The following is a 21901-nucleotide window of genomic DNA, read 5'->3' as shown; positions in this document are numbered from 1 at the left end:
CAACATCAACATGAATACCTGTCCTCACTTAAAATCTTAGGCAGTCAGTCAGTGTTACTACATTTAGTTTATTCTATTCCAGTCCAAATCAGAGAAACTTTACATTTTGGTTATCCTGCTTGTCTTACCTATAGGCAAATGAATAGTTTCAGTCAGGCTTTTCAAAACATAGGAAATAGCCCTTGGTCTCCTATTGCTGCCTTCCTAGACATCTAGGGATCTGAACATTTCAGTTCAGGATGTACTGGTGAGGAGGAAAAACTCAACAGCCCTACATTCTAATTCCAACCACTAGCTTTCTTTCTAGCCTGATAATACCATGTGCTTGTACATGCTCAATCATGTCTGACTCGTGGTGACCCCATGGACTGTAGCTGGCCAGGCTCCTCTGTCCATGGGATTTTCCAGGCAAAATTATTGCAGTGGGTTGCCATTTTCTCCTTCAGGGGATCTTCCTCATAATAGCAAAAAGAATGGGAAAGTCATTCTAAAATCGTGACCAATACCCCTTTGCACAAGGCAATCAGGTGTTGAGCAGGTGCTTGGTCTTATCTGGTGGCGCAGTGGTAAAGAATCTACCTGCCAATGTAGGAGATGTGGGTTTGATCCCTGGGTCAGGAATATCCCCTGCTGAAGGAAATGGCAACCCACCCCAGTATTCTTGCCTGGAAATCCCATGGCGAGAGGAGACTGGCAGGCTGCAGTCCATGGGGTCACAAAAGAGGTGGATACAGTTTACCAACTAAACAACATGAGTGGTGGTGTTTATTACCATATGGTATAAAGAAGGTAAAAGTTTTCCCCACCAATTCTTCTTTTAAACAAATGGAATTCATAGAATCTTGGATGAATATTTTAGACAAATTTGCTTAAACAATGGCCCCAGAGAGGTATGTTTTAATTCCTGGGACCTGTGAATATGACCATTTCGGGCAAAATCATCTTTACTGATGTAATTAAGTTAAAGATCCTGGAGATGAGCTCATCTTAGGTTTATCTGGATGAGCCCTACAGTCAATGACAAGATTCCTTATAAAAGAGGCACACACAAAAGAGATACAGAGAGAAAAGGACCATACGAAGATGGAACCAAAGATTAAATCTTTATAGCTACAAGCCAGGGGATATCTTGTATTATGAAACTAGAAGAGGGAAGGAAGGAATCTCTTCTAGAACTTTCAGTAGAAGTGTGGTCCAGCAGATTTTAGACTTGTGGCCTCCAGAGATTTGAGAGAGAATTTCCTGTTGTCTTTAAGCCAGCACTTTTTTTGTGACAATTTGTTACAAAAGCCACAGAATACTAATACACTTGCTTCAACACCTAATAAATAGCTTTTTACACATAGATTTGTTCTCATTCTGCAGCAGTGTCATCAGTACTGGGATGAAGATTGCACCATCTGGTGACCCAGGGTGACATGTTTTCAAAATATTCTACTATATCCTGGTTTAGACATGTTTCTTTTTCACAAGTCTATGTGGTTTCACTTATCCAGTAATGAGTGCTTTTAAAGCAAAAGTAATAACAATAATCATCCTTTAATTAAATGAAAGAACATCACCTTTAATCACAATAATACTTGTGACAACAACAACCACACCAGGAAAAATATAACGACTGTGACAGCAAAAATTGCTATATGTTGTAGAACGATTTGAATTCTTCCTGTTAGGCCTGGGACTCTCTGTGCCTCTGTTTACTCATCTATACAATGGGGATATTAGCAGAGACATATTGGTGTAAACTTCATGCTGGGTTCCTTACTGTAGTTGTGGACACTCAAAGCCTTTACCCCTCAATATTGTTATCACAACATGAATTGAATAACAAAAGAAAAGAAGAAAAAAATAGAACAAATTGATCTGAGTTCTTCTGGATTCTCTCTACTAGTAAAAAATGACTCAGCCTAGAGGTTAACTTTAAATAGTGGAAAAGACATTAATACTACAAATGTTGCCGTACTGCCAAAAGAAATATACTCAACCCCTACTACCATTTTACTATCCCCCAATAATTACCTCCGGTCCCACCCTTCAACTTTAAAAAACAAGTTTGGTTGTGTTTACCCTATCCCATCTCTAAATATCCCAAGCCTCTCCTTGCCCATTGCAAGAAGTTCAAGCCACAGACTACACCAGGTCACCATGCTTCTTCACATGGTGATCATGCTACCTGTAGTGATCAGCCCTTTTCTTCTTTCTATGAACCCTATTTTCACTTTGCCATTTTGCAGTTAGCACTCCAGTCCTGCTTGGCTGGGAGGCAGGACAGTATCTGCTCTTTATTTATTTATTTTTAAACAGACTAGATTTTGAGAACATTTTTATATTTGCTGAAGAGTTAAGCAGACAGTATAGACTGTTGCCTTATATCCCACACCCACGTTCCCTTATTATTAACACCTTTCATTAGTTATTAACACCTTTCATTAGTTATTAACATCTTAAATAGCTTCGTCACAATCAATGAACCAATATTGGTACATTCTTATCAACTAAAGTTCCTACATCCTTCATGTCTCCTTAGTTTTTGCATACTGTCCTTTTTCGGTCCTAGGATCCTACCCATGACACCACATTGCATTAGTTTGCCATGTATCCTTAGGCTTATCTTGCGGGTGAGAGCCTTTTAGACTTTTCTCACTTTTGATGACCTTGACAGGTTGGGGAATACAAGTAAGACATTTTCTGGGATGCCCCTATATTGAAATTTATCTGATTTTTTTTAGTGATTAAGCTCATATTATGAGTTAATAAAAGAGAGACACAGAAACAAAGCCCTATTCGTCACATCGTGAGTATATACTATCTACATGATACATGATTTATCAACATGGTTTGATTCATGTTGACCTTGACCACCTTGCTGAGGAGTGTGTGCTTTCAAATCCCTTAAAAGCAAAGGATTTATTGATGAAAAAGACAAACTTCTGACACTAAAAAGAATACATTTTAATGACAGAGGGCTGTTTCTTCACTATTTTTCGACTTACTTTTAATACTCAGTATAAACATCACCACCTTTTTGAAGACTTCCTGGATTCCTCCAGCCCTTAGCAGACCATTTAATCCATTTATTAGTTATTAAACATTTGTTAATCACTCACTACATGTCAGTCATGGTGCAGAAGTGAGGGTGCAGCAATTTAAATAAGCAATACATATTTCATGAATTAAATTACTATATGCATTAATGGTTTTATATGTAAGCAGAGTATTTTCTCCTCATATTTATAAGCATTTATATATTCAGTTCAGTCCCTCAGTTGTGTCCGACTCTTTGAGACCCCATGAATTGCAGCACGCCAGGCCTCCCTGTCCATCACCAACTCCTGGAGTTTACTCAAACTCATGCCCATCGAGTTGGTGATGCCATCCAGCCATCTCATCTTCTGTCGTCCCCTTCTCCTCCTGCCCCCAATCCCTCCCAGCATCAGGGTCTTTTCCAATGAGTCAACTCTTCACATCAGGTGGCCAAAGTATTGGAGTTTCAGCTTCGGCATCAGTCCTTCCAATGAACACCCAGGACTGATCTCCTTTAGGATGGACTGGCTGGATCTCCTTGCAGTCCAAGGGACTCTCAAGAGTTGTTTCCAACACCACAGTTCAAAAGCATAAATTTTTCAGCGCTCAGCTTTCTTCACAGTCCAACTCTCACATCCATACATGACCACTGGAAAAACCATAGCCTTGACTGGCTGGACCTTTGTTGGCAAAGTAATGTCTCTGCTTTTTAATATGCTAAAATTTATATATTAAGCACCTCTAATTTAGGCAGTATTATATGATAAGTATGAGGTACAAAACACATTTAAAATACAGACCTTACTCTAAAGCAGATGTTGTCAAAATACAGCCCTCAGAGCCAACCTGACCACTACTTGATTACGCAAATGAAGCTTTATAGAAACCCAGCCACATGCACTCACGTATATGTCATCCATGGCTTCACTGACCCTACAGCAGCAGAGGTGAGTGGTTGCCCACAGAGCCTGTATGGACTGCAAAATGTAAAATCCTTACTATCTCGCCCTTTACAGTAAAAGCTTGCTGATCCCTATCCTAAAGCATAACACTTGATGATACACATGAAAACTCATTGCCCTTGTTAGGTAGTTGTAAAAATAAACATTCAACTCTAAATAAGAGAGGTAACAGAGGAGCTTAATATATTTTTGCAAGCGTTTTTTGGTTTACCTATAAATCTGGAGTAAGAATTGATCCTTGTGGATGGGAATCAATAAACACATATTTATTAAAGACATTATGGGCCAGCACGGTGCTGAAAGCAAGGGATTTATTGATGAAAAAGACAAACTTCTGCCACTAAAAAGAATACATTTTAATGGCAGAGTGCTGCCCTACCCAATACAGTAACCAGCCACATGTGTTTGATGAGCACCTGAAATCAGTTTAGTTTGAGTTGAGATATACAGAGAGTATAAAATATATAAAGATATTGCTAAAGACTCATCATGAGAAAAATGTTAAACACCTCATCATCAACATTTTAATGTCAAATACTTGTTTATTTTGTTTTATAAGATGACCTAGTGATAAAAGAAAAAAAATATTATTAAAATAATCTTTTTTTAACCTTTTAAAAGTGGCTACTAGAAAATTTAAAAGCACATGTGTTACTTATATTACATTTCTATTGGATAATGCTCATCTAGACTTTAGAATACATAGTCAATACAATCTGCAATATGTGTTGCCAATACATAGCCACATGTTTCCATTTACATTTCTATTAGTTAAAATTAAATGTGCTATAATTAAAAATTCAATTTTTCTGTCACGCTAGCCATATTTCATGTACTCAATGGACACATATGGCTGTTGGCTACCCTATTGGTCAGTTCAGATATAAGGAATTTCCATCAGTGCAGAAAGTTCTGTCATATGGTGCACTTGTAGAGAAATATGAGAAGGCTTCCTGATTTTTTTTTTTTTTTTTTGCTGATGATAAACACTCTGTTAGGAAGGCAGAGCACTACTCATAAAGTTGGAGACATCAGTCAAGAGCATACATGTTTTAGAATGTGAATTGTTTCACATGCAGTTCTTTGCATGGACACGTTAGTGTGCCTGCTCAAAGGGACCACAACAGCCAGTATACTACTACTTAAGAAGAAAGAGAAATAACCTCAGGATAAAAACAAAGCAAACAAGACTAACAACAAAATAGACAAAATAATGCACATTTAGCTCTAAGGCCCTAGAAAGAAAAGTGTGATATCTTCAGTATTAAACACACACACACACACACACACACACACACACATGTTGGAGTATTTGAACTGGAAGAGCCGTATAACTTTAAGTGGATAAAACATTTTCCCTGGATATGGAGGGAAATCATTCTAATGGCAGGAAGATGAATTTTCTTTATGACTACTGTTAGTTTCAGTAGCAGAAACAATACCTGCCCCTGGCCTTAAAAGCAGTATGTCAGAACTAGAGCTTCCACAGGTATGGAAAGAAACGGAAGACATACTCCAAAGGCATGAAACAGGCAGCACAGAGGGGAACAAGGTCTAGACACCAGAGTTGCTCTTTGGGTGACAAGATTATTAGTTTTGGAGCTTCAGAGAATTGCATTTGAATCTTTTTACAACCACGTACTAGCACTGGAATAAAGATACCAGCACCTATGGAACTCTTATTATGTTTCAGTCATCTTATGTGTATCATCTCATTTAATCCTCCAAGAACCCTATGAGACAGGTTCTTTCATTACCCTTATTTTACAGAAGAAGAAAACAAGACTTTGTGAGATTAATGTTTACATTCTAATGAGAACATAGGCAGACTTTTTCAAGAGACTCAAGATTCCATTCCTCACCAAGACGTTGTACTGTCCTCTGTGTGTGTATGTGTGAGCTTAATTGCTTCCATTTTACCTGACTCTGTGACTCCATGGACTGTATCCCACCGGGCTCCTCTGTCCATGGGATTCTCCAGGCAAGAATCCTGGAGTGGGTGGCCGTGCCCTCCTCCAGGGGATCTTCCCGACCCAGGGATCGAACCTGCATCTCTTATGTCTCCTGCATTGGTAGGTGGGTTCTTTACCACTAGCGCCACCTGGGAAGCCCACTATTTTCTGTGTAACCTTGGTCAAGTCAGTTAGCTGCTCCTTGGACTCACTTTCTTTATCCAATAAATAAGAATAATAATATCTACCTTACAGAATTGTTATAAGTTTTCAACCAGATCAGTTAAGCATCTAATTGATGTAGGCATACAATGTAAATGTTAGTTCACTCTAGCATTCATTAGGAAATGACAACGTTGCTACGATTTTAAAATACAGTATCTAGAAACCAAGGTGACATATTTCTCTTGCTCATGGCAGACCTAGGTAAGTGTTTCAGCTGGTAGACATTCTGCTCTGTGTTCCTCTGGGGACCACTTCCTTAATATCTGCAAATTAGTTGCACCCTGTCTGGGTTCCAGCAGGTGAAGATGGAGAAGAGAGTAGAAAGAAGCCAATACCTCAATCATAATGCTTGCATCTGAAGATACACACACATCACTTGTGCTCACACTCCATTGAGGAGATGACTCAGATGATAAAGCATCTACCAGCATCACGGGAGACCTGGGTTTGATCCCTGGGTCAGGAAGATCCTCTGGAGAAGGAAATGGCAACCCACTCCATTACTCTTTCTGGAAAATGGTAGGCTACAGTCTATGGGGTCGCAAAGAGTCTGACACAACTGAGTGACTTCACTTTTTTTCTTTGACTTTCCCTGGCTGAGAATATGGCCAGCTGGGAATAATGTTGCTGTATGGCTAGCTTCAACTCAACTATTGTGGAAGGAAGAATAGATTGTGGTGATTAAGGGACATATTAGGGGCTGTGTGTTTGTGCTTTCTCAAAATTCACATGTTGAAATCACAACCCTACTATGATGGTATGGGGAAGGTGTAGCATCTAGGAGGTAATCAGGTCAAGAGTGTGGAGCCTCAGTGGGATAAATGTCCTTATAAGAGGAAAAGAGTTAGCCCTTTGTCTTGATGTTCATCCTCTGAAGATACAGGGTGAGATTGTGATCTGCAAATAATAACTGGGTTCTCGCCATGCAATGTATTTGCAAACACATTGATCTCAGACTTCCAAACTCCAGAACTATGAGAAACAAATGTTTGTTTTTCAATCTAGCCACTCTATTGTAACTTGTTGTAGTCACCCAAAATGACTGGAAACAGGACCACGTTTTAAATTGTCAACAAGCCAACTTCTCTTCCATGTTCCTTGATCCTTTCCTTTAGCGTTTCACTTCCCAGTCATGTCAACTCTCTCCTTTGCTGGTTTCTGAACCTGCCCATTTTGGGCAGGAGTCCATGCGAGGTTTCCTTGGACCTATTCCCTTTACTCCACACCAGATGGATAACACACTAGGTGCTCGGGACTTCTGAGACTAAGTACCCCTCTCCTTGTCTTCATTGACAATGACCTTTCCTGGATCCATCAGGGCTTTCTTAAGTTATTTTCATCTTCCTAAATATAGCTAGATATGGAGCCTTGTCAATTCACCTCTAACATTTGGTGATCTCAACTGTCATTTAATTCTTGAGCTGAATTGCACGTATCTGTAAAACTGGAATAAGTAGGTTTACTCTCATTTTCTTGGGGTCTCTAACTTTAAAAGTTGCAACAAAGAATGAAAGAAGTGTTTTACAACTCACAATACCCAACATGCTCTTACAATGCTTGTTGGAAGTAAAACAGTGTACCAGATAAAGTCATTATTTGTTGTTTTTTGACTACATATTAAGATAGAGACTAATTTTCCCAATTACAAAATATTCTATATAAATAGAAATTATATAAATAAATAAAATAGAGCATCTCTCTGTTTAACTTATCATTTTGGTAGATATAAAAACATACTACTGTATTTCTGGATCAAATGGTATGATTATTTTTGTTTTTCTCAGTCTATTGGTAGCTTGCTTTCCAAAGCATTGATACAAATTTATACCAATTCATGCTAATAAATGCAGGCTCTGAAGTGACTGTACTCGTAATTGAATGGAAATAATCATTCATTTTTAATTTACTTATTTAGTATGTAAAAAATGATCCAAATATTATTATATTGTTTTGCATCTTTCTGAGCTTACTTCAGTATATTTCTTTATTTTTCGTTTCCTGTGAATTTATTCATATCTTTTCTTATTTGATTTTTATATACTTATCTTTGTTTGTTTCTTTAACCCTTCTAAAATGAGGTCTCATGGATACTTAGAATCTTGACACACAGTTTGATTTTTTGCAAGTAGAGCAAGAAGACAAAGGAAGAATCAGATCCCCAGCCCCTTTATATCCAAAAGGGTTGGGTTTTCCTCCTGAATTCTCAGGCCTCTATTTCCCTCAGGTCTCTTTACAGGATTGTCACTGCTTTCTCTTCACAGGGTTGTGCAGTGTTCCTACAAGTTGTATGGAACCTACTAACCGATGTTAGATTTGCACAGTGGGTAGTTTCTGTAAATGTTTCCCTTGTAAAGCCATCCTGGGGAAATCCCGGGAGGCATGTGGATAGCACAAGGCTTTCTAGCTGCTGGAGATTCCCAGGGTTGAATCCTTGCTCTCAGGAATTGATTCAATTTCTGTTCTGTTAGTGGGTTTAACTTCAGGCTGTAGTGTGCTCCACGATTTCATACACAAAAGGAGTATGGTAAGAATTGAAGGCAGGATCCCAGAGAAAATGTGAGCCAGCACACCACCATGGAAATCCTACACATTGCTTGACTCCAAAGTCTGATACATGGGCTCTTCATACAGACAAAAGGAAGAGGGGCCTGGGGCTAATGATTGCATTATTAAAATGAAAATATTATTGATACCAAGTATTTAGAATATTGAAGCAAAATTGAGACAATTAGCTTTTGCCTGGAAAATAGAAAATTATTGATTTGTCTCAATTCCCATATCATTTTTCAGGTAGCCCAAGTGTTAGCTTAGGTGGGGTATTAGGGATATAATGGGGAGACCCCTGGCTGAGACCTACTTAGGGCATGAGGTCACTGGAATTATTGCTATTAACCATTGAAAAAACTAATGTATTGCACCAGGCAGTCTCTCAAAATCCGTCATTCTTTTAGGGCAATTTTGGCCACTGTCTTCTTTTTCTAATATTAGTTTTTGCTAAATAAAAAAAAAATGTGAAGAATCATGAGATGCCCCTATTTAATCTTGCAGGTATGCCAAAGGGGTGCATGAATTGCATTTGATTGAAACCAACAACAACAAACTCTACCATAGAGGCTTTGATGTGTTGGGAAAACTCTGCTACAATGCTTCTAAGAACTTACTCAAGAGACACATGAAAAGAAGCCTATGTATGAGTTTTTAAATTTTATTTTTGCCTTTTAATTTACAGAAGGTCAACAGATTCTGGGAGTAAAACTCCCAGAAATCAGAAAGTCCTACAAAGAGCTCCATAGGTCCCAAGAGCACCAGTGTGGGATCTTTGAGTTATTGAAGCATTTTAAAGAGACAAACAGAAACCATGCCTTCATTTTTATGAACTTAGAGGAATGTTGAAGTGATCTGCTGTTGATATGATGATACAGATTCATTATATCTTAATGGATCCTGATCTTAACTCATCCTGATCTTAAGCTCTAGTGGGCAGCTATATAAGCTTTTGGTTAAGTAAAAAAGAACACGACAAAAACAGCTTTCTATGTAAAACTTTCTATGGTGCAATTCAGTTCAGTTGTTTATGAGGAGGAAGGGCTGGAAGAAAGACCTAGGAAAAGATGATGTCAGAACGTGATCTGTTCCACAGTTGTCAGGCACCATTGTTCCTCAGGGGTCCCAGAGCAAGGAAAACCTTCTTGTCTGGCGGGATGCTTCAGCAGGGTCGTTTGTCGTGATGTGGATGGACCTAGAGACTCTCGCACAGAGTGAAGCAAGTCAGAAAGAGAAAAACAAGTTATCATATATTAACGCATATATGTGAAATCTACAAAAGTGGTAGAGAGGAACCTATATCCAGCACAGGAATAGAAATGCTGATCTGGAGCATGGACATGTGGAAACAGGGCAGGGGTGGAACAAATTGGGAGGTTAAAATTATATACAGTATATATAGTACACATACATACACTGCCATGAGTAAAATAGACAGCTAGTGGGAACCTGCTGTAGCAGAGGGAGCTCAGCTCGGTGCTCTGTGATGACCTAGAGTGGAGGGATTGAAGGTGAGTGGTGGGGAGATTCAAGAGGGAAGGGATATATTTATTCATAGAGTTGATTCACTTCGTTGTACGGCAGAAACGAACACAACATTGTAAAGCAATTATACTCCAATTAAAAAATATCATAAAAGGCAATGAAGAGTTAACCTTTGAAGAAGGTGGTGAAGCATGTTCCAGTAAGCAAGGTCATGTCTGTAAAGGCAAGAGGTGTCAAAGACTTTGGTGCATTTGGAGAGCTCAGAGCAGAGAGTTTGAGGGAGAGTTTGGTAAGAGATGGGCTTCCCTGATATCAGCTCAGTTGGTAAAGAATCTGCCTGCAATGCAGGAGACCCTGCTTTGGTTCCTGGGTTGGGAAGATCCCCTGGATAAGGGATAGGCTACCCACTCCAGTATTCTCAGGCTTCCCTGATGGCTCAGCTGGTAAAGAATCCACCTGCAATGTCAATGTGGGAGACCTGGATTTGATCCTTGGGTTGGGAAAATCCCCTGGAGATTTTAACTTTGGGCTTCCCCTGTGGCTCAGCTGGTGCATCTGAACAGGCAGTCAGGGGTTCTGTGATAGGACAAATGTGATACACAGAAAGATTAGGTATTTTTTCATGGACAATAGGGCATCATTAAAAGGTTTAAAGTGAGAGTAAGACAAGATTGTTTTTATATTGTTTCTATAGTGAAGAAGAAAAAATCCTTGTAGTTGACAAATTTAGGAACAACTGCACCTAAGCAGCTAAGTAGCCATTTTACGTTTTCTTATTTTTCAGCACATCATCTTTTACTCCACGTAGTTGCTTCAACATCCCTTGTTGTGCTAAGCTACAGCAGTGTCAATTAGTCTGAGAGTCTTTGTATATTTACAACACTATTTTACACTGATTCAAGACTTTCCATTATCCAAGTCCTTTAATTCAAACACCTTCTTTTCTTCCCAAAAGCTTCCTGAATTTTTCTAGGACCCAAAGATAGATTGTTTTTAATATGACTGGTGTATTCATTATTTCTTCTTGGTAGCGAAAATGCCAAAATGTAGCAGACATGACTGAGCGACTTCACTTTCACTTTTCACTTTCATGCATTGGAGAAGGAAATGGTAACTCACTCCAGTATTTTTGCCTGGAGAATCCCAGGGATGAGGGAGCCTGGTGGGCTGCCATCTATGGGGTCTCACAGAGTCAGACACGACTGAAGTGACTTAGCAGCAGAAGCAACAACAGCAACTTAAAATAGTCATCATTTATTATCTCATAAATTTCATGGGTCAGGCATCTGGGTCAGGCTTAGCCAGATACCTCTGGTTTTGGGCGCCTACAAGGCTGCCATCAAGATGTTGACCTGGGCTGTAGACATCACTCATTTTACCAGCTCATTTCTTCTTACCACCCTTTGCATTTTTCACGAGTACTTTCCTTTTCCTGAATAACCTTTTCTTCTCTTTCTATATATAAAATTAACCCTTCAAATAATAAAATATGGTATAAACATTTTAGTCAACAAATGAAAAAATAAATTTAGGATGAAACAGTTTCCAACCCAATAATTCTGTTAACATGCTTGACTGCTTTCATTCATAAATAACTAAACAACATTTAATGTAGGAAAAAAACCTAACTAAATATAACATTTAATTTAAATATAAAATAAATTTAAAGAATGTTTAGAATGTTCTATATTCTGTTCCATGACTGATGTTATCATTATTCTTTTTTCCTTCTCAATCATTGTTGTTTAGTATGTCCAACTCTTTGTGACACTGTGGACTGTAGCCTGTCAGGCTCCTCTGTCCATGGAATTTTCAAGGCAAGAATACTGGAATGGGTTGCCATTTCCTACCTGCTATCTTTCATGTTCAGCGTATGAATTACTCGATTCATCTTGTTGCTTTGAGATTTATCCTATAACTGACTTCTGAGAACGGCCATTTTACCAAGTCTGTGCTGTGCTTAGCTGCTCAGTCATGTCTGGATCTGTGACCCCATGGACTGCGGACCTCCAGGCTCTTCTGCCCATGGGAATTCTCCAGGCAAGAATACTGGAGTGGGTTGCCATGCCTCCTCCAGGGGATTTTCCCAACTGAGGGATCGGATCCAGGCCTCCTACTTTGCAAGCAGATTCTTTACCATATTAGCCACACGGAAGCCCATTACCAAGTCTACCAGACCATATTTGATTATGGTAGTTACAGGGGTTTAAAAAACTGTTATGATAAAGAGGGATAAAAGGGGCCTTGCCATTTGTTCACTGAAGATCTTGATAAATCAAAATGTTTTTAAGAAGCTAGTAGCTTTAAATTGTATTTATGGTTTAATTCTTGGAAGGGGGGAAAGGCTGTAGTCATGAATATGAATAGCCAGTCAAGGATAGACCCCAATCAAAGAAATAGAAAGTGCTGAAATAAGCTCTCCTCCATAGTTTTAGAACACAGTTTGGGTCGTTTATTTCTGGTGTTTACTACTTACACTTAAAAGCTGAAGGCATTTAACAATTGGAGAAAAGAGAGGTTCTAACCAACACTTTATGTGTTCAGAGTGATTGTAATTAATTCTACAGCCATCTCCCTCAAACTCACCCACTCCCTATATGTAGTAAAGGAAATCGGACTATAGGGAAGGTGAAGTTACATTGAGGCAGTTCATTTTTAAAGTAAAAAGTGCAATGGGAGTTTAAATAGAATATTAACCTCCAGGTCTAAAAGAAATGTTTGTAGGTAAAAGGGCCATATTGAACAAGCAGAGAAAAATCCAAGTTTCTTAAACAAAAAATTTAAAAATGATAAATCATGTATTAAATTGAATCAAGAAAATATAATAAAGAGTTATAAAGAATGAGTAATAAAGATGAAGACATACATTACTGAATTAGAAGAGCAGTAAAAATTGATCTGAAGTGGTTCTTTCAAAAGATCTATAAAATCTGAGAATGGTTTCTTGAATAAGTCTCTATTATCGAGAAGAGAGACAGAAAATCCACATAAAATTTTAAAAAAGATTGTATCTAGGAAATGAAACCACTCTAATGGCAGAAAGTGAAAAGGATTTAAAGAGTATATTGGTGGAGAAGAAAGAGGAAAGTGAAAAAGCTGGCTTAAAACTCAACATTCAGAAAACTAAGATCATGGCATCTGGTGCCATCACTCATGGCAAATAGAAGGGGAAAAACTGGAAGCAGTGACAGATTTTATTTTCTTGGGCTCTATAATCACTGAATGTGGTGACTGTAGCCATGAAATTAAAAGATGCTTGCTCCTTGGAAGGAAAGCTATGACCAACCAGACAGCATATTAAAAAGCAGAGAAATAACTGCAGACAAAGGTCTGTATAGTCAAAGCCGTGGTTTTTCCATCAGTCATGTACAGATGTAAGAGTTGGGCCATAAAGAAGTCCGAGAGTCAAAGAATTGATGCTTTCAAACTGTGGTGCTGAGAGTCCCTTGGACTGCAAGGAGATTCAAGCAGTCTATCCTAGAGAACATCAACCCTGAATATTCACTGGAAGGACTGATGCTGAAGCTAAAGCTCCAATACTTTGGCTACGTGAGCAAAGAGTCAACTCACTGGAAAGACCCTGATGCTGGGAAAGATTGAGGTCAGGAGGAGAAGAGGGAGACAAAGGATGAGATGGCTGGGTGGCACCGTTGACACAATGGACATGACTTTGAGTGAATTCCAGGACACAGTGAATGACAAGTAACTCTGGCATGTGGCAGTTCATAGAGCTGCATAGTCATCGTGACTGAACAACAGCATTGTATGTATTATATACGCATTCTACATATTACATATGATCATCATCGAGTATTCATAGGTAGCAATATACCTTGATGTGATATTTTTGGAAGGCATCTTGAACTCATCATTTCTCTCTCCAAGAATTTGTCACAAGGAAATAGTCATGAACATTCATCATGTTATACCTAGAAATATATCCACCATAGTGTTGTTTATAAGAGGTCAAAATTAGAAAACAAAAAACAAAATTAAGGTTTCAGATATGACTGAACTTATTCAAGATATAATAATTGAATGAAATATTATGAAAATATTAAAAGGAATGAAAAAAAATCTAATGAAGCTTTTTTTTTTTTTCCAAAAGGAAAATCTAAAAGAATAAATAACTATGAGTAAGTGAAGTGAAAGTCTCTTCGTCGGGTCTGACTCCTTCTGACACCATGGATTATACAGTCCATGGAATTCTCCAGGCCAGAATACTGGAGTGGGTAGCCTTTCCCTTCTCCAGGGGATCTTCCCAACCCAGGGATTGAATCCAGGCCTCCCACATTGCAGGTGGATTCCTTACCAGCTGAGCCACAACGGAAGCCCAACTATGAGTAAGGGGACCAACAAAAAGTGATCTCTGGGGACAGGCCTTATTCCAACTGACTTAAAACACCCTAACCTGCTGAGAAACACAAAATACATGATTTTAAGGAGTCTTACAAGGACTTTAAATGATCTGTTTCTAACAGATTTTAGTTTCCTCATGGGGAGTCTCAACCACACCCTGGGTTGACTCCTTGTAGCTCACTGTGCTTTGGCCGCATCTGGTGGTCTTCTAAACGATGTCAAGATAATTGTGGTCTGATCTAGCATGTAGAAGTAGAATGCGGTGCTAGTAAAATATCTGAGGGAGATACTGAAGGTGGAAACTGGAATCACATTAATCAAATGCACAGAACAGGGTGGAGGGAGATGCCTCCTGGGTTTGCTAAAGGGTAACACAGCCTCACAGCAAAGCCCTCCTACACCCTGCTTCTCCAGCCTTCCTAGAACCCACTTCTCCAGTTTTGATACCGACTGAACACCAGCCCTCACCTGCCTTCCAGAAGCCTGTGCTAACAAGTCCACTAGATAACCTGCTACCAGGATGTGGGGAACTTGATTGCTGCTGTCTAGTGGGCAGGCGAGCAGGAGGAAGCAGAGATTTTCTCCTATTTAAAATTTTGAATCCACTTCTACACACACACACATATATAAACCAATATCTAGTTTTTGAGAACAATTGGCAAATGCTTCTGTTTATTAAAAAAAGCGGGGGGGGGGGCTTCCCTCGTCACTCAGATGGTAAAGAATCTGCCTGCAATGCGGAAGACCTGGGTTCAATCCCTGGGTCCTAGAGATCCCCTGGAGAAGGGATCTCCCACTCCAATATTCTTGCCTGCAGTCCTTCAGGCAAGAAGGACTCTCTTCACAAAGAGTCAGACACTGCTGAGCGACTACACTTTAACTTTCTTTTTTCTGTTATGAAATATTGTGTGCTAAATGAGTTTTTTTGGACTTAACTGCTATGTATATGCAAAGCCCCACTGTTATGATAAAATGCATGCAAAGTTGTAAGCATTGACTGACTTAACGTGTAGTAAATCTTGGATTATTTGGTTTGGACTATTTAATATATTTAGTATATATTTAATATAGGGGCTTCCCATGGTGCTAGTGGTAAAGAATCTGCCTGTCAGTGCAGGAGACATAAGAGACTAGGGTTTGATCCCTCAATGGGGAAGATACCCTGGAGGAGGGCATGGTAGCCCACTTTGGCATTCTTGCCTGGAGAACCCCATGAACAGAGGAGCCTGGCAGGCTAAGGTCCCCAGCATCGCAAAGTCAGATACCACTGAAGTGATGTAGCACACACGCATATAATTAATATAAGGGCAAGCTATTTAAGGTGGAAACAGTTCTGAATTTTTATTCAGTCTGTTTCCATATCAGGAAAGTAAAATTATCAAGCCCATGGTGTGGAAAGTAATACATAAATAAGCAACCTACACCTTAAAAATGTATCTAAGTGTTGATCTAGTAATTTTATTCTAAGTAAGTGAGCATCTAAAATATGCCTTAAAGAGTTGATAAATAAAAAAGGGTCTCTTCCATTTTATTTATAATTTTAAAAATGTAAAATCACAATATAGAGGACTACTTAAGCAGACTATGTAATGTACCATGTTAGAATACTTTGCAGATACCACAAACATTTGATTTTTTTATAAACAGGAGGATGTATGCTACAACACTACATTAGATATGAAAAATTAAATATGTTTTGTGTCCTCAACTTTGAGAACCATCTCTGGGGAAAATATCAGATTTCTTCTTGTTCCAGGTTTGAGGCAGGAGGTAGATGGGCCTCCTCCAGGGTAAAGCAATTGGAGATTCATTCCTCGCGGACTGAAATTCCAAGATGAGAATGTTATGCCCGATGTCCGAATCCCCGAGCGGGAAGAGAGAAGGCTTCCAAGACAATGCAACTGGCAAAAAAGGGAAGTTTATTACTGACTCGAGCCAGGGCCGTGGCTCGAATCAGTAATAAACTTCCCCTTCTCTCTTCCCGCTCGGGGATTCGGACATCGGGCATAACAGAGAATAGCAGGACAATTAAGAGAGGAGGCTGGGCGCTGCCCAGACCACTTATTTCCCATTCTTGAAGTCAGGAGAGCTCCCTGACTACTCGTGCACAGAAAGGCTCCTTGGCGAGCCAAAGGGGAGTGATGCTAACTGATGCTCACTGCCCAGAGGCCCCCTGGAGGACGGCACGCAACCCACTCCAGTATTGCCTGGAGAATCCCCATGGACAGAGGAGCCTGGCGGGCTGCAGTCCATGGGGTCCCAAAGAGTTGGACATGACTGAACAACTTAGCACAGAATAGCACCCGTAGACCTCTTCACAGAATCCATCTTGGCTAAGAGAGGCGTCACACACAAGGGAGGATCCTGTGATATGCAACTATGGACTCTGAACCAGCAAATCAAAAGGACTGGCCAAAGGAAAGCCAGAAGAGATGCCCCATATAAGTGATTTAAATGGCTATACGGGCATGACTCAGGGATCCTTCCTGAGTCTGCCTGTGTGTCTATCCACACACACTGTACTCCTTTTCCTCTTAATAAATATTGATACTTTACTTGTTTCACTGCTTTCTGCCTGTGGGAGCTCTTTTTCTGCAAAGCTGAAGGGCCAGGGCCTTGTCACCGACCGCTGGTCTAGTAGTTAGGAAGGGCGTCCCTGGTGCCTCAGATGGTAAAGAATCCGCCTGCAATGTGGGAAACCTGGGTTTGATCCCTGGGTTGGGAAGATGCCCTGGAGAAGAGAGAGGAAACCCACTCCAGTATTCTGGCCTGGAGAATTCAGAGGCCAGAAGAGCCTGGTAGGGTATAGTCCATGGGGTCGCAAAGAGTTGGACACGACTGAGTGACTTTCACTTTCACTAGTAGTTAGGATTAGGTGCTTCCATCACCACAACTTGGCCTCAACATCCGGCCTGGAGCTGAAGCGCCACTTCAAGCCACTCCAGGCCAAGGCCACCCGAGATCAGGTTGGAGAATCAAAACTCAGCTCCTCCTCAGATAACTCAATAATCTGTGTATGCAGGTGAACCTACTGTCTGGAAAGACAGTCTGTGCTTAATAAAGCCCTGCTGAGTGCTGCCTTGCCAGACACTTGACACATAGCTTTCGTTCCTCTCAGGGAATTCTACCATATAGGTACTCTAAGTCTCTTTTTTAATGGAGATAACGGCACGTGAAAAGAGTAAGTAATTCTCCTGGAATCCCACTGAGGTGAAGGGGTAGACTTGGGATCAGACCTGTGTTTGTCCAAATCCTGCTCACAGTAACTTTTGTTACCCTACCCCCCACTCAAACACTTTGTAGTATGGGTATGTTGATATTTATAGGAAGTGTGTGTATTGTCCAAATTTGTGAAAGTGTGTCTATGTTGACTTTAAAGTAAAAGGTAAATCTTTGCTTCAGCTTTTTGTTTCATTCTTTCAATAAGAAAGTGAAGGGTGTAACATAAAAAGGAAGTTAAGAGTAGAAAATCAAAATGATATTGATAAATATAAGCTCTCAGTTACACTGATGATATAGCTCTGGAGAGGATTGCATTCTTAAATGTTTCGGATTTTTTTCTGTTCCACTATAAGACTTTTCTCTGTTCCATTTATTATAAGAATCCTAAATGGATCAATATGTGTATCGTGATACTCCTTGACTCAAAAATATGGCCCTTAGACAGTGATCTCGTTCATGTCTCTGCAATGCCCCCTTCAGTTGCTTTGATTAAGGCTGTGGAAAGATTTGCCTGTTTTGTTTCGCTTTACTTTTTTTGGATGCGTCAGTCTGTGGGCTGGGGTGTGGCCCAGGAGGAGGAGGAAGAGCAGCTGAACTCGACCAGAAGGCGGAAAGCCTGGGTTCCCCTCCCTGCCACCCACTTAACCTCTAGCTGTCTCATTATTTTCCTCCATAAAATATTTACTTTCACTATGCACCCTTCAGTTGGACAATGGAGAAAACAGCTTTATACCTTTAAAGTAAATGCAGAAGATTGCTTGTCTGTGTCCCTATTGGCTTGTCCATTTATCTCACCTATCCTCTTTTTTATTTCTCTCTGCCTCTTTCTTTCTTTCCTTCCTCCACTCTCTCCCTCCATCCCCACTCCTTCCATCCCTCCTTCCTTTCTGTTTTCCCTTCCTTCTTTCTTTTCCTTTAGCTCTGGCCCCAGGGCTTGGGCTTGACCACAAGGGATGCTCAGAATGACCAATTGCTTCTACTGACCTGGAGCAAGCACTAGGGTGAGCTATGACCCCTCTTCACAATGTCTAATTTCTCTTTCTCCACTGCTCCTGTTTACAGACTCCTCCCTCCTTAACGTGGACACTACCTTTGATGTGTTATTCCATTAATTCTGACACTTAGACGTGATGATAGTAAATCAAAGGCATTCATGTATTCATTAATCTACTCTTGCACTTTTCAGAGCATCCTCCTAATTGTCTTGAAAAGCTCAAGCTCTCTAGGTTGCTGCGTTAAATATGCTTTGTCCCCTAAACCATGTCAGGCATTGCACTCCTGAATCCTGAGACCCATCCTGAGCCGGGGTCTCCCCTGCTATGTGACTCTGAGGCCCCATTTGTAATCACCATAAACCAGAAGGAAGAGTCACAGGGCTACCATTAGCCCAATGGAGATGGCATAGCAGAGGAGTCTAATTACAGAAATTAAGGTGTGTAAAAGGAGTTGTAAGTGAAAGATCTGCAGGCTCCTTGAGAGCCATCGTCCAAGGATTTCTGGGTCAGAAGAATGGAAATATGCTCACATTAATTACCCTGTGGCACCAAAAGAGAATAATTAAAATGCAAAAAAAGAATAATAATAATCTCACTGCCATTTTGATGGAGAAAAGTTGTCCTAGATTGAAAGTTTGATTTCCATGTCAGTAGCCTGTGTGCTTGTTCCTTTCAGCAGCATGAGAGATTGCGGAGAGAAGGATGAACACATATCTTGAATTGTAGCTCTGCCTCCTGCTATGTGGTCTTTGACAACGACCACTCCTCCCTAAGTTTCCGTGTTCAGCTTTCTCACTTGTAAAGTGATGAAAATGGCTCTCGTTTTAATAAGATACTGTGAGGACTGAATACAATAAAGTTGATACTGTCTCCGACGGATGAGAAAAGCCGCAGGCACGTTCCACCCTCCAGAAACAGTTGACTATCTGCTATGTGTGTATCCAGGCATCTGTGCGCATATAATTTTTTTTTTAAACCAGGTCCTTTTCATCTTGGTATTACCATTTAGTCAGTTCTGCTGGCTGTTATTAAAAGGCTTCTCAACACAATAGCAAAGGTTGGTTAACAAAGGAAAGCACAAGAGGCAGTGAAAGCTATTGAGAGGCGCACACGCACCCTCCCCACACCCTTGGCCCCCAGAAGCAGATCAGTAACTTCTCTCCTCTTCGCTTCCCCTTCCTGTGTCCACAGCGAAGGGAAGTTGGCTGCAACCTTTTGCTGATACTGTGACACAGGGCTCACAAGAGCGGAAGGGAGAAAAGCATTTCAACAAAAGGCTGGGACTTCAGTTTAGGTAAATTCAGGAAGGAGAGACAGAGGAAATGGCAGTAGCCTTGCCTGGGACTAAAGGAAAAGGATTCTGGTATCAGCCCCGGAGTGAAATGTTAGGTCATCTATAATAAGGGCTGGGTGAAGAACCTTCAGCTCAGAAAGAAAGATACAGGGACACAAAGAAACTTGTCAAGGCTGCTTTGAAAGCAGTTAAGAAACCAATTCTTCTTTCCTAAAGAAGGTCCTCAGACAAAAGAGATTCCCTGATCAGCGTGTGTCAAGTTCCGTGGAGGATAAACCCTCTTCACAATCTCACGAGCCAAGTTTCCGAGCCAGTTTTCTTATTTATGAGGGAAAAGGAAAGGAAACAGCAACTTAAAAATAAAATGGAGTAGATAAAGCAGGATTTTCCTCAATTAAATGTGTTTAATAGGCAGTTTCTATTTTTGACCAAATTTCTCATCATTTAAATGTTCACAATTATCATCAGTGGCACTGGCAGATTACAGTTGGTAGTCTGTCTACATATAAAATCAGAATATGTCTTATTCTATACACTGTGGTCACTTTAAAATTTGAAGGTGAGGTAGAGAGAGGCAGAGACAGACAGAGCGAGATGTATCCAGGAAAAGGATGCATTTTTTTCCTAAAGAGTACACAGTTTGTTTCTTCTGGCACTGGGAATGCTGAACTTCTGAGGAAGATGTTAATCATGAGATTAGAGCTGAATCTTGACTGAGAAAGACAGACTAAGTTTCAAACATCCCCGGTCTGAAATGATTACCTTTCATTGCTCCTAAAATTTGATTTAATCAGATGTGAATTGGAATCATAATTCTACATTAATTTCAGATTGTTTTCCAACCAGTCAATTACAAATGAGCTAGTCCCCTTGCACAAAGAGTTTAGACCAAATGGCATAGCAGAAACCCCTTCTTGGTAGGAAAAATGTTCTGATTTCCACCTTAGCACCTTACGTGTTAGTATTCTATACTTAGTTATGTTGAATCACTATCTATCCACTATACCCTGGAGTTGATAAGGAGAATTAGTAACTATCAGTAAAACTGCTAACTGCCCGGAACACAGTACCTACTGCATGGAAAGTCACTTGAATTCATGTTAGAATCCCCTCTTTGGATCACAGGTCATTCTGACTTATAAAGGCTCACATCTGAAACTATACAACATGAAAAAGAAAAATAAAAGCCCAGACTTATTTAGCCATTTAATTAGAGCTTTAGAAAATCTATGTGGCTTTCTATTCATTATCAATCCTGTCTATGGCTACATAAAACTTTTTTTTTAATCAATTCAATTTTATACATAAATATGCCCCAAACTTACATGGTTGCAATCCAAATTTCTCACTTCTCTCCACCCCCGACACTAAGTTCTTCTCAGCTGATGTGGTTTTAGAGCTAAGCATGTTTTCTTTCTTTTATAGCTTAATGTTACGCAAGATTTCTCTGCTTCTTCCAACCTCATGCCATACATGACATTCTGTCCCCATCAAAAATCAGATCATTTCTCAAAGAAAACTGGCATCCAGGCAAACCCTAGAGATAAAAGGAAGGGTTAAGTTTACTTCCAATATTAGGGAATGATTCGGAAATAAATGTCGAGGTTAAAAAGTCCAGATGGTAATTCAGCTGTATCCTTACTATAAACATGATTTGATTTATGGGAACTACTAATGGTATCTCAGTTTAGATCTGGATGGCTTTGCTTTCTCTCATCTGAGTTTTAAATTCATCAAATTCTTTTACTCCCACTATCAATCCTTCACTACAAAGGCACACTCCTAATCAAGAATTTGGGAGTATTTTAAAATGCAGAAATTGATAAATGTTAACAACCC

General features: G+C 39.9%; 1 long non-coding RNA gene across 1 annotated transcript in view; it reads right to left on the bottom strand.

Moving 5' to 3' along the window:
- The window catches only part of LOC136147482 (uncharacterized), a 91950-nt gene extending 70505 nt beyond the window's left edge, over positions 1-21445 (bottom strand). Inside the window, exon 1 of the long non-coding RNA XR_010659194.1 lies at positions 21388-21445. This is a non-coding gene — a long non-coding RNA (uncharacterized lncRNA). The remainder of the gene's footprint in view (positions 1-21387) is intronic.
- Between the last annotated feature and the right edge of the window lie 456 nt (positions 21446-21901).

Source organism: Muntiacus reevesi, chromosome 15, assembly GCF_963930625.1.
Source record: "Muntiacus reevesi chromosome 15, mMunRee1.1, whole genome shotgun sequence".
NCBI classification, from domain to species: domain Eukaryota; kingdom Metazoa; phylum Chordata; class Mammalia; order Artiodactyla; family Cervidae; genus Muntiacus; species Muntiacus reevesi.
The sequence above is the reverse complement of the archived record's forward strand: the minus strand, read 5'-3'. Positions and strand labels throughout refer to the sequence as shown.